The sequence below is a fragment of the Salvelinus alpinus genome, chromosome 28 (assembly GCF_045679555.1).
Source record: "Salvelinus alpinus chromosome 28, SLU_Salpinus.1, whole genome shotgun sequence".
NCBI lineage: Eukaryota > Metazoa > Chordata > Actinopteri > Salmoniformes > Salmonidae > Salvelinus > Salvelinus alpinus.
Window position 1 is genome coordinate 7,797,449 of NC_092113.1, and position 10,090 is coordinate 7,807,538.

Here is a 10,090-nt window from a genome sequence, read left to right on the forward strand (position 1 = left end):
TACCTGTGTACTTCCTAAGAATGTTGAGAGCAATGATATGTTGAAATGTGATTTACTAGGGGCATGATAAATATAGGTTCACAGTTTAGCTTCCTTCACAAGTCCTTACCGGTACCCAATCTCGGATCCGCTGCCTCGCAAACACACGTGACCACCCGCTTGACGTCTTAGCTAATTGCACTTTAGGAAAGGTACCACAGGTGATATCATTTTACCAAGTTAAAAATGCCTCCTATCTAAAAATGTATTGGCACCTACATATGCTCTGTAAAAAATAAAAGTGAAAACAGTAAAAATCCTCTTTTCCAGAAATAAATATAGCTTTCATTTAAAATAAACACCCACACAAATACCAAAATAGAAACTCGGAACAAAATTTGATTTAATCCATCACTCTGTTATACTGTCCAAAAGACACACATGCTCTACACGTCTATTAAGTGGACTCAATATAAAGTACCAAGGGGGAGATGTTTGAAGCCTACGAGGGTCATCGCCCAGGTTAAGCATTTGCATTATCTTGTGTGTCTGGCAATGTCTTTCTCAATGAGTGTTACCTTTGCCAGAGTTCTACTGTCATCAGGGTAACTGGCTTCTCCCTCTGTTCCGGTGGGTTCTATTCTCTGAGGTTCACCAGGCGGACGCGGCCCTGAGCATGTGCACCCCAAAGCGTTAGCACTCTCTGGTGGAACCACATCTCCTGGGTGGTGTCCAGGAAGGCAGGAACCGAGCCCCCCTTCCACAAGACCAGGCAAGGGTTCATGTCCTGGAAAATGCAAAGCAGTCTTTAACCACTACTGCTTGCAGAGTGTGTGTGCCACACAACTCTCCCTTGGTACTGAACCTTAAACCATATTGTATTTTATACTCACTGTATATCAGACTGGGTATCAAAACCCTGATCTTCAACATGCCTCAAAACCGCGTTAGCCCACCGAGCTTAAGCGTGGTGTAAAAGGAGTGCCAGCCAGTGTACCTTGGGTCGTGTGATAACCTCCACATGCTCAACCACCCTCCTTCTGCAGGGTGGTGATCTTGTTAAGGATGCAGTGCTGCAGGAACACCTGGGCCCTGTGGAACAGCATGACCAATAAGGTTTATCTATATTTTTTATTCAAAGGGTGTCGACCCTTATGTTTATGGCAGACTAAAACAAGGTATTATAAGACAGAGTTTTGAAGCAGTGTTTCTGTACCACAGCATTTGATGCTGTGCAGGATGGCTTTGTCCAAGCCAAGCGCTTTGCCCTCAAACTGGGTCAAGTAGGTAGTGTTCTTTACGGATTCATATTTTCCTGGAATTCTACCAAGTTTCAATACCAGAAACAATTCATATTTATCCCGGGAAATACCACAAAAATCGGAAGTGCCCATTTAAAGCGTTTAAAACCAAGATATTGCCAGAGTTCTCCCAAAATAAGCAGTGGTGTAAAGTACTTAAGTAAAATTAAAGTGCTACTTATGATTTTATTTTGGGTATCTGTATTTTACTATTTATATTTTTGACAACTTTTACTTCACTACATTCCTAAAGAAAATAATGTACTTTTTACTCCATACATTTTCCCCTGACACTCAAAGTACTCTTTACATTTTGAATGCTTAGCAGTACAGGAAAATGGTCCAATTCACACACTTATCAAGAGAATATCCCTGGTCATCTCTACTGCCTCTGATCTGGCGGACTCACTAAACTCAAATGCTTAGTTTGTATATTTTGTCCCTGGCTAACCGTAAATTAAAAAAACACATTGTGCTGTCTGGTTTGATCAATATAAGGAATGTGAAATTATTTTTACTTTTGATATTTTAGCAGTACATTTAATTTTGATAAATCAAATTTTATTAATCACATGCACCGAATACAACAGGTGTAGTAGACCTTACAGTGAAACGCTTACTTACAAACCTTAACAAGCAATGCAATTTAAAAAAAAATAAGAATAAGAATAAGAAATAAAAGTAACAAGTAATTAAAGAGCAACAGTAAAATAACAATAGCGAGACTATATACAGGGTCTACCGGTACAGAGTCAGTGTGCAGTGACACCGGTTAGTCGAGGTAATATGTACATGTAGGTAGGGTATTAATATTATTGAAGTGACTATGCATAGATAATAACAGAGAGTAGCAGTGGCGTAAAAGAGAGGGGCAAAACAAATAGTCTGGGTAGCCATTTGATTAGATATTCAGGAGTCTTATGGCTTGGGGGTAAAAGCTGTTTAGAAGCCTCTTGGACCTAGACTTGGTGCTCCGGTACCGCTTGCCATGCGGTAGCAGAGAGAACAGTCTATGACTAGGGTGGCTGGAGTCTTTCACAATTTTTTGGGGCCTTCCTCTGACACCGCCTGGTATAGAGGTCCTGGATGGCAGGAAGCTTGGCCCCAGTGATGTACTGGGCCGTACACACTACCCTCTGTAGTGCCTTGTGGTCAGAGGCCGAGCAGTTGCCATACCAGGCAGTGTTGCAACCAATCAGGATGCTCTCGATGGTGCAGCTGTAGAACCTTTTGAGGACCCATGCCAAATCTTTTCAGTCTCCTGAGGGGGAATAGGTTTTGTTGTGCCCTCTTCACGACTGCCCTGGTGTGCTTGGACCATGTTAGTTTGTCGGTGATGTGGACACCAAGGAACTTGAAGCTCTCAACCTGCTCCACTACAGTTTAGTCCCAGGGTCCATAACTTAGTGATGAGCTTTGAGGGTACTATGGTGTTGAGCGCTGAGTTGTAGTCAATGAATAGCATTCTCACATAGAGGTTCCTTTTGTCCAGGTGGGAAAGGGCAGTGTGGAGTGCAATAGAGATTGCATCATCTGTGGATCTGTAAGTGCGGTATGCAAATTGGAGTAAGTATATTTAAAAACAAATACTTTAAAGACTTTTACTCAAGTAGTGTTTGACTGGATGACTTTCACTTTTACTTGAGTCATTGTCTATTAAGGTATCTTTACTTTTACTCAAGTATGATAATTGGGTACTTTTTACACCACTGAAAATAAGACTGTCGCTGCGCCACGATGTGAAGATTTCACAGCAAATGAAACTGATATTTAGTAATGATTGAGTAACTTCGATCGCCAAAGATGATGATGTGAATTGCGAAACAGGCCGTTCATAAATTCCAAGCATTACCATGTGCATCAATTAATTCAGCGCATTTCAGCAGTAGGCTTAGGCTATCTCGACACTGAGTTTACCCCGAGTAGGCTATAGCGTTGTCGAATCATGTAACGGCAGTCAAAACAAAAGTCAAATGACCAAAGTTGCTAAACTTGCTAGATAAACCAACAATGATTGACAGAATATGTCATATTTTACTTAATCAAGTTGATGATTATACAGATAGTGCACCCCACTCCCAAAAATACACCCCCCTCCCCAATGTAAAAAATATTTTCACATGAACCGCTTCTTGTACAGTAAAATAAATGTAACACCCTTCCCTCCTCATATAATTAACCTCAAATAATGTTTACAACCACAAATAAGAAGAACCGTAGCTGTGTTTATAAACATGGATATCGACTTTGCCATGCTTTTGTGGCACAGTCGATGCCCCACAGGGCTATGGGCCAAAAGGTTGGGGGTTTGCAGACCACCACAGATTTAGCTCCCTCTCCCTGCCTGTTTCATTACACTACAATCAGAGCCGGCTGCAGACAATGATCAGTTAGGGGTAAATCTGATTTTAAACCTTTTGATGCCATACTTATAATTATATAAAATATGCAGCAAATTTTCCGCCAACAGGTTTCTGAGCCAATGCAACACACAATCAATAAAAAAGCATAGAGATTTTGGGCACTTCAATATCATTGTTAGTGTTTTCAACACCATAATAAACAGACTACGTCAACCTCGACTAACAGAAAATCCATCCCTCCCTACCTTGTAGGTTACCCAGTGTTGAAGGCTTGGCTTGACGATCTCTGAATGTCATTACACTTTTTGTTGTTTTGTAACAGATGTCTCTTTCCGTTCATCAATTGGCTGCTGCAAATGATGAATGATTAATTGTATTTATCAGTTAAAAAAATATACATATGCTGTATATGCACAAAGATTTTTAAAAGTGACCGGAATTCGACAAAGTTGGGGACTTATTTCCATTATGGTCCCTATTTGAAGAAGATGGCAGGGGATGGCTGCCGTTTTATGAGCTCTTATGGGCTCTTAACTAACCGTGCTAATTTGTATGTTTTTTTGCATTGTTTGTTACTTATTTTGTACATAATGTTGCTGATACCATCTCTTATGACCAAAAGAGCTTCTGGAAATCAGAACAGCGATTACTCACCTTGAACTGGACAAGAATGTCTCTTTAATGAATCGGACGAGAGGGATTTACTCCAGACACCCGAACAGGCCCTCATCACCGTCATTTGCAGGAGAAAGAGACGGAAAAGGTATCGTGGAAGGAGATCGTGGTGCCTTGTGAGGATCCGCCGACAGGTGGCTAATCTGTACTATTCGCCAACGTACAATCGCTGGATAATAAATTGGACAAACTAAAAGCACGTATATACTACCAACAGGACATTAAAAACTGTAATATCTTATGTTTCACCGAGTCGTGTCTCAACGACGACATGAATAACATACAGCTGGCAGGTTATACACTGTATCGGCAGGATAGAACAGCAGCCTCTGGTAAGACGGGGTGTGGTTCTATGTACAGTTGTCGGAAGTTTACATACACCTTAGCCAAATACATTTAAAGTTTTTCACAATTCCAGACATTTAATCCTAGTAAAACTGTCTTAGTAAAACTGTCTGCACTGTCTTAGGTCAGTTAGGATCACCACTTTATTTGAAAGAATATGAAATGTTAGAATAATAGTGGAGAGAATGATTTATTTCAGCTTTTATTTATTTTATCACATTCCCAGTGGGTAAGAAGTTTACATACACTCAATTAGTATTTGGTAGTATTGCCTTTAAATTGTTTAACTTGAGTCAAATGTTTCGGGTAGCCTTGCGTGATCGCATGGTTTCTCTCCCCTTAACCTTGTTCTGAACACCTCCAAAACAAAGGTAATGTGGTTAGGTAAGAAGAATGCCCCTCCCACAGGTGTTATTACTACCTCTGAGGGCTTAGAGCTTTAGGTAGTCACCTCATACAAGTACTTGGGAGTATGGTTAGACGGATCACTGTCCTTCTCTCAGCACATATCAAAGCTGCAGGCTAAAGTTAAATCTAGACTTGGTTTCCTCTATCGTAATCGCTCCTCTTTCACCCCAGCTGCCAAACTAACCCTGATTCAGATGACCATCCTACCAATGCTAGATTACGGAAACATAATTTATAGATCGGCAGGTAAGGGTGCTCTCGAGTGGCTAGATGTTCTTTACCATTCGGCCATCAGATTTGCCACCAATGCTCCTTATAGGACACATCACTGTACTTTATACTCCTCTGTAAACTGGTCATCTCTGTATACCCGTCGCAAGACCCACTGGTTGATGCTTATTTATAAAACCCTCTTAGGCCTCACTCCCCCCTATCTGAGATACCTACTGCATCCCTCATCCTCCACATACAACACCCGTTCTGCCAGTCACATTCTGTTGAAGGTCCCCAAAGCACACACATCCCTGGGTTGCTCCTCTTTTCAGTTTGCTGCAGCTAGCTATTGGAACGAGCTGCAACAAACACTCAAACTGGACAGTGTTATCTCAATCTCTTCATTCAAAGACTCAATCATGGACACTCACTGACAGTTGTGGCTGCTTTGTGTGATATATTGTTGTCTCTACCTTCTTGCCCTTTGTGCTGTTGTCTGTGCCCAATAACGTATGTACCATGTTTTGTGCTGCTACCATGTTGTGCTGCTGCCATGTTGTGTTGTCATGTGTTGCTGCCTTGCTATGTTGTTGTCTTAGGTCTCTTTTTATGTAGTGTTGTGTTGTCTCTCTTGTTGTGATGTGTGTTTTGTCTAATATATTTATATTGTATTTATTTATTTTAATCCCAGGCGCCCGTCCCCGCAGGAGGCCTTTTGCCTTTTGGTAGACCGTCATTGTAAATAAGAATTTGTTCTTAACTGACTTGCCTAGTTAAATAAAGGTTAAATCATTTTTGTTTATTTAGTCTACTCAGTGACACGCACAGAACACAACTGTGAAGTGATTAAACAAATATTAGCATAGTAGCTCATATTGCGGGACTCTGAAACCACTGTGAAATGAGCCACATTGAATCGTACCAATCAACCTACAATGTGTAAGTTAACTGAAGCTAAGGTACACATTTCTAACTGGATGACTGATTCTTGCCTGCATTTAAATATCGACAAGACTGTTTGTATGTACTTCTCTAAGAAATCCATTGATTCTTCCCAATGAGCTGTTGTTGTTAATGTGGGGAATCTCAAAGTTGTGTCTAACTTCAGGTATCTTGGTGTCATTTTGGACTCCAGCTTAACATTTAAGAAACATGTGAAGGAGGTGGTTAACACGGTTAAGTTTGTATTGTCCAACTTTAGGTTTATAAGACCTTACCTTCCTCTAGAGGCCGCCAAACTATATATGCATGCTATGATGTTCTCACATCTGAGATATTGCCTGATGCTGGTCACAAGCAGGAGCTGCTACTCTGAAACCAATTGAATCACTCTACAAACAAACACAAGATTTTTGATAACGAACCAAACAGTTACCACCATTTTCACATCATTCACAGACATAATTTATTCAGTCTGGATAGCTTTAAGCGGTATGTAGATGCTTGTCACCTCCAGGATAACACGTGCAGTAACTAGAGGGGATTGTGTTGTCCCTTTTCGACATAGTAAATTCAGTCAATCGGCCTTCTATGTTAGAGCTACAATATACTGGAATGCAATGCCCACGGACTTGAGAAGCTGCACTGATTATTGTACTTTTACATTTAAATTGAAAACATGGCTCAAATCTATCCAAACCTGTACACATGAGTTAGCTGTGGTTCCTCATATTTAAGACAACAGTTGATGATAGTGTTTTTATTGCAAATAACTTGTTGTTGTTAGATTTACATATGAATGGATGTCATGTATTTGTATTTTGTATTGTTTTAATATTTGTATTGTGGCTGTGTAATTGCCCTTACCTGCCCTGGGACTATGGGTGCAAATGAGCTTTTGGCTAATGTTTCATTATTGTAATATTGATGTTGATTAATGTGCCAGTCGCTTGCTGCTGAAAACTGAAAACTGAAAAGAGGAGCGACCTAGGTATGTGTGTGCTTTGGGGCATTCTTCTTACCGAACAAAATGACCTTGTTTTGGAGGTGTTCAGAACAAGGTTGAGGCTTGTTAAGAGAACTTCTTGGACATTAAGAAAGATTTGTTTTAGAGCGTTTAACACCAAATCCGGGGAGGGGCCAGCTGAGTATAAGACTGTATCATCTGCATATAAAAGGATGACAGAGCTTCCTACTGCCTGAGCTATGTTGTTGATGTAAATTGAGAAGAGCGTGGGGCCTAGGATCGAGCCTTGGGGTACTCGCTTGGTGACAGGCAGTGGCTGAGACAGCAGATGTTCTGACTTTTCTCTGGGTTTAGAAACTATGTGCTCTCATTGACCTTAATACAACAACTCCTTGCTTGGTGGGCAAAACAACAAAAAAACGCAACCTGCTGGACAGATTTTCCACTGAGTTGGGACTCTCTCTTTAGCTCTTCCTCTCTGGTTCAAGCCACACTAGCCAGGTGAAACTATCGAGCTGCTTACAATGTTAGCTTGTGGCAACAGGGCTAGGTAGCTGGCTAGTTTGTTTAGTTCCTTATCTAGCTAGCTAGCTAGTTATTTTCTTGACAATAGGAGAACAACAAGTGGCTGCCTAGCTAGCTAATACTTAGTCACATAGATTCCTAAATCATTGCTAAGAATATTGAAAATAATTGCAGTTTCTGGTCATTGTTTTCAGGCTGGTTCCATTGGTGCTAGCTAGGTACCAAGCTAAAGCAAGCTAGCTACCCCAGAAGTTGCTAATAACATCTGGATCAAAAATATTTGTGAGTGAATTACTGCAAACCAAAGTCAACGTAGTAGGGAGACAGCCTACCTCCAGTTTCCAAACTGTCATCAATGTTGACAAAATACTTTTTTATGTCTAGCTAGGCTGAATCAGGTGCAACTGCTTGGGATGTGTCTGGCAGGCATTAGCAGTAGGGACTCTCAAAGCAGAAGGATTACCATCCTTTCTCCCCTACCTCTGGGATGGTTGCATGTCGGGGAGAATGTTGGACTACCTACTGGTAGCTAACATTTTTGATCCGTCTCGTTTGATCCTAATCTTATTTCAAATGCTCACACAGACGTTTTTCCATTTGGTCGAACAAATAGTGGCTTATTACCAACGCGGTATTGTAAACACATAGTGGCCGGTGAGTATGCTTGTTTGAAGAATGTCAGCCAAAATCCATATTTGTGCTTCTTCAAAAGAGCTTGGACAGCACATCTGGAAACCCCTGTCTGCCTTGAAATTTCTACCTGGGAGAGACCTTGCTGATGCAGTATAACTACCTTGTGACTTGTTGCTGTGCTTAGTCTTGCCATGGTGTATGGCTTTTTGACAGTAAACTGTCTTCAGCAAACTCACCTTGTTAGCAGAGTTTGGCTGTTCCTCACCCAGTTTTATTCCTCCTACACAGCTGTTTCTGTTTCAGGTAATGACTGTGTTTCAACCTACATATTGAATTGATGATTATTAGCACCTGTTTGGTATAATTGTCAAATCATACACCTGACTATATGCCTACAAAATCCCTGACTTTGTGCAAGTGTACCTACAAGAATTGACGCTATTTTGAAGGCAAAGGGTGGTTACACCAAATATGGATTTGATTTAGTTTTGTCTTCTGTTCACTCACTTTGCATTTAGTTCAATGTACTTAAGGTGTATTCAAAGTGTATTTGTTTTGCTCTTTATCTAATATACTAAGACTATACTTAAGTGCACACCCACACCCCCCCCCCCCAATTTAGATAATTGTAAGTGTATTTAATATACTGTTTGGGATAGGGGTCAGCATTTTCACGTTCGGATGAAAAGCGTGCCCAGAGTAAACTGCCTGCTACTCAGGCCCAGAAGCTAATATATGCATATTATTAGTAGATGTGGATAGAAAACACTCTGAAGTTTCTAAAACTGTTTGAATGATGTCTGTGAGTATAACAGAACTCATATGGCAGGTGAAAACCTGAGAAAAATCCAACCAGGAAGTGGGAAATCTGAGGTTTGTAGTTTTTCAACTCATTGCCTATCGAATATACAGTGTCTAAGGGGTCATATTGCACTTTCTAAGGCTTCCACTAGATGTCAACAGTCTTTAGAACCTTGTTTGAGGCTTCTACTGTGAAGGGGGAGAGAATGAGAGCTGTTTCAACCAGAGGTCTGGCAGAATGCCATGAGCTGATCACGCGCACACCCGTGAAAGCGACCTGCATTCCATTACATTTCTAAAGACAAAGGAATTCTCCGGTTGGAACATTATTGAAGATTTATGTCAAAAACATCCTAAAGATTGATTCTATACATCGTTTGACATGTTTCTACGAACTGTAATATAACTTTTTGAACTTTTCGTCTGAACTTTTGCCTGGTCTTGCCCACGCCTCGTGAGTTTGGATTTGTGAACTAAACGCGCTAACAAAAGGAGGTATTTGGACATAAATTATGGACTTTATCGAACAAAACAAACATTTGTTGTGGAACTGCGATTCCTGGGAGTGCATTCTGATGAAGATCATCAAAGGTAAGTGAATAGTTATAACGCTATTTCTGACTTTTGCTGACTCCACAACATGGCGGGTATCTGTATGGCTTGTTTTTGTGTCTGAGCGCTGTACTCAGATTATTGCATGGTTTGCTTTTTCCGTAAAGCTTTTTTGAAATCTGACACAGCGGTTGCATTAAGGAGAAGTACATCTATAATTCTGTGCATAACACTTGTATCTTTTATAAAAGTTTATGATGAGTATTTCTGTAAATTGATGTGGTTCTCTGCAAATTCGCCGGATGTTTTCGAGGCACAACATTACTGAACATAACGCGCCAATGTAAACTGAGATTACATGTATTGTGTAACATGAAGTCCTATGAGTG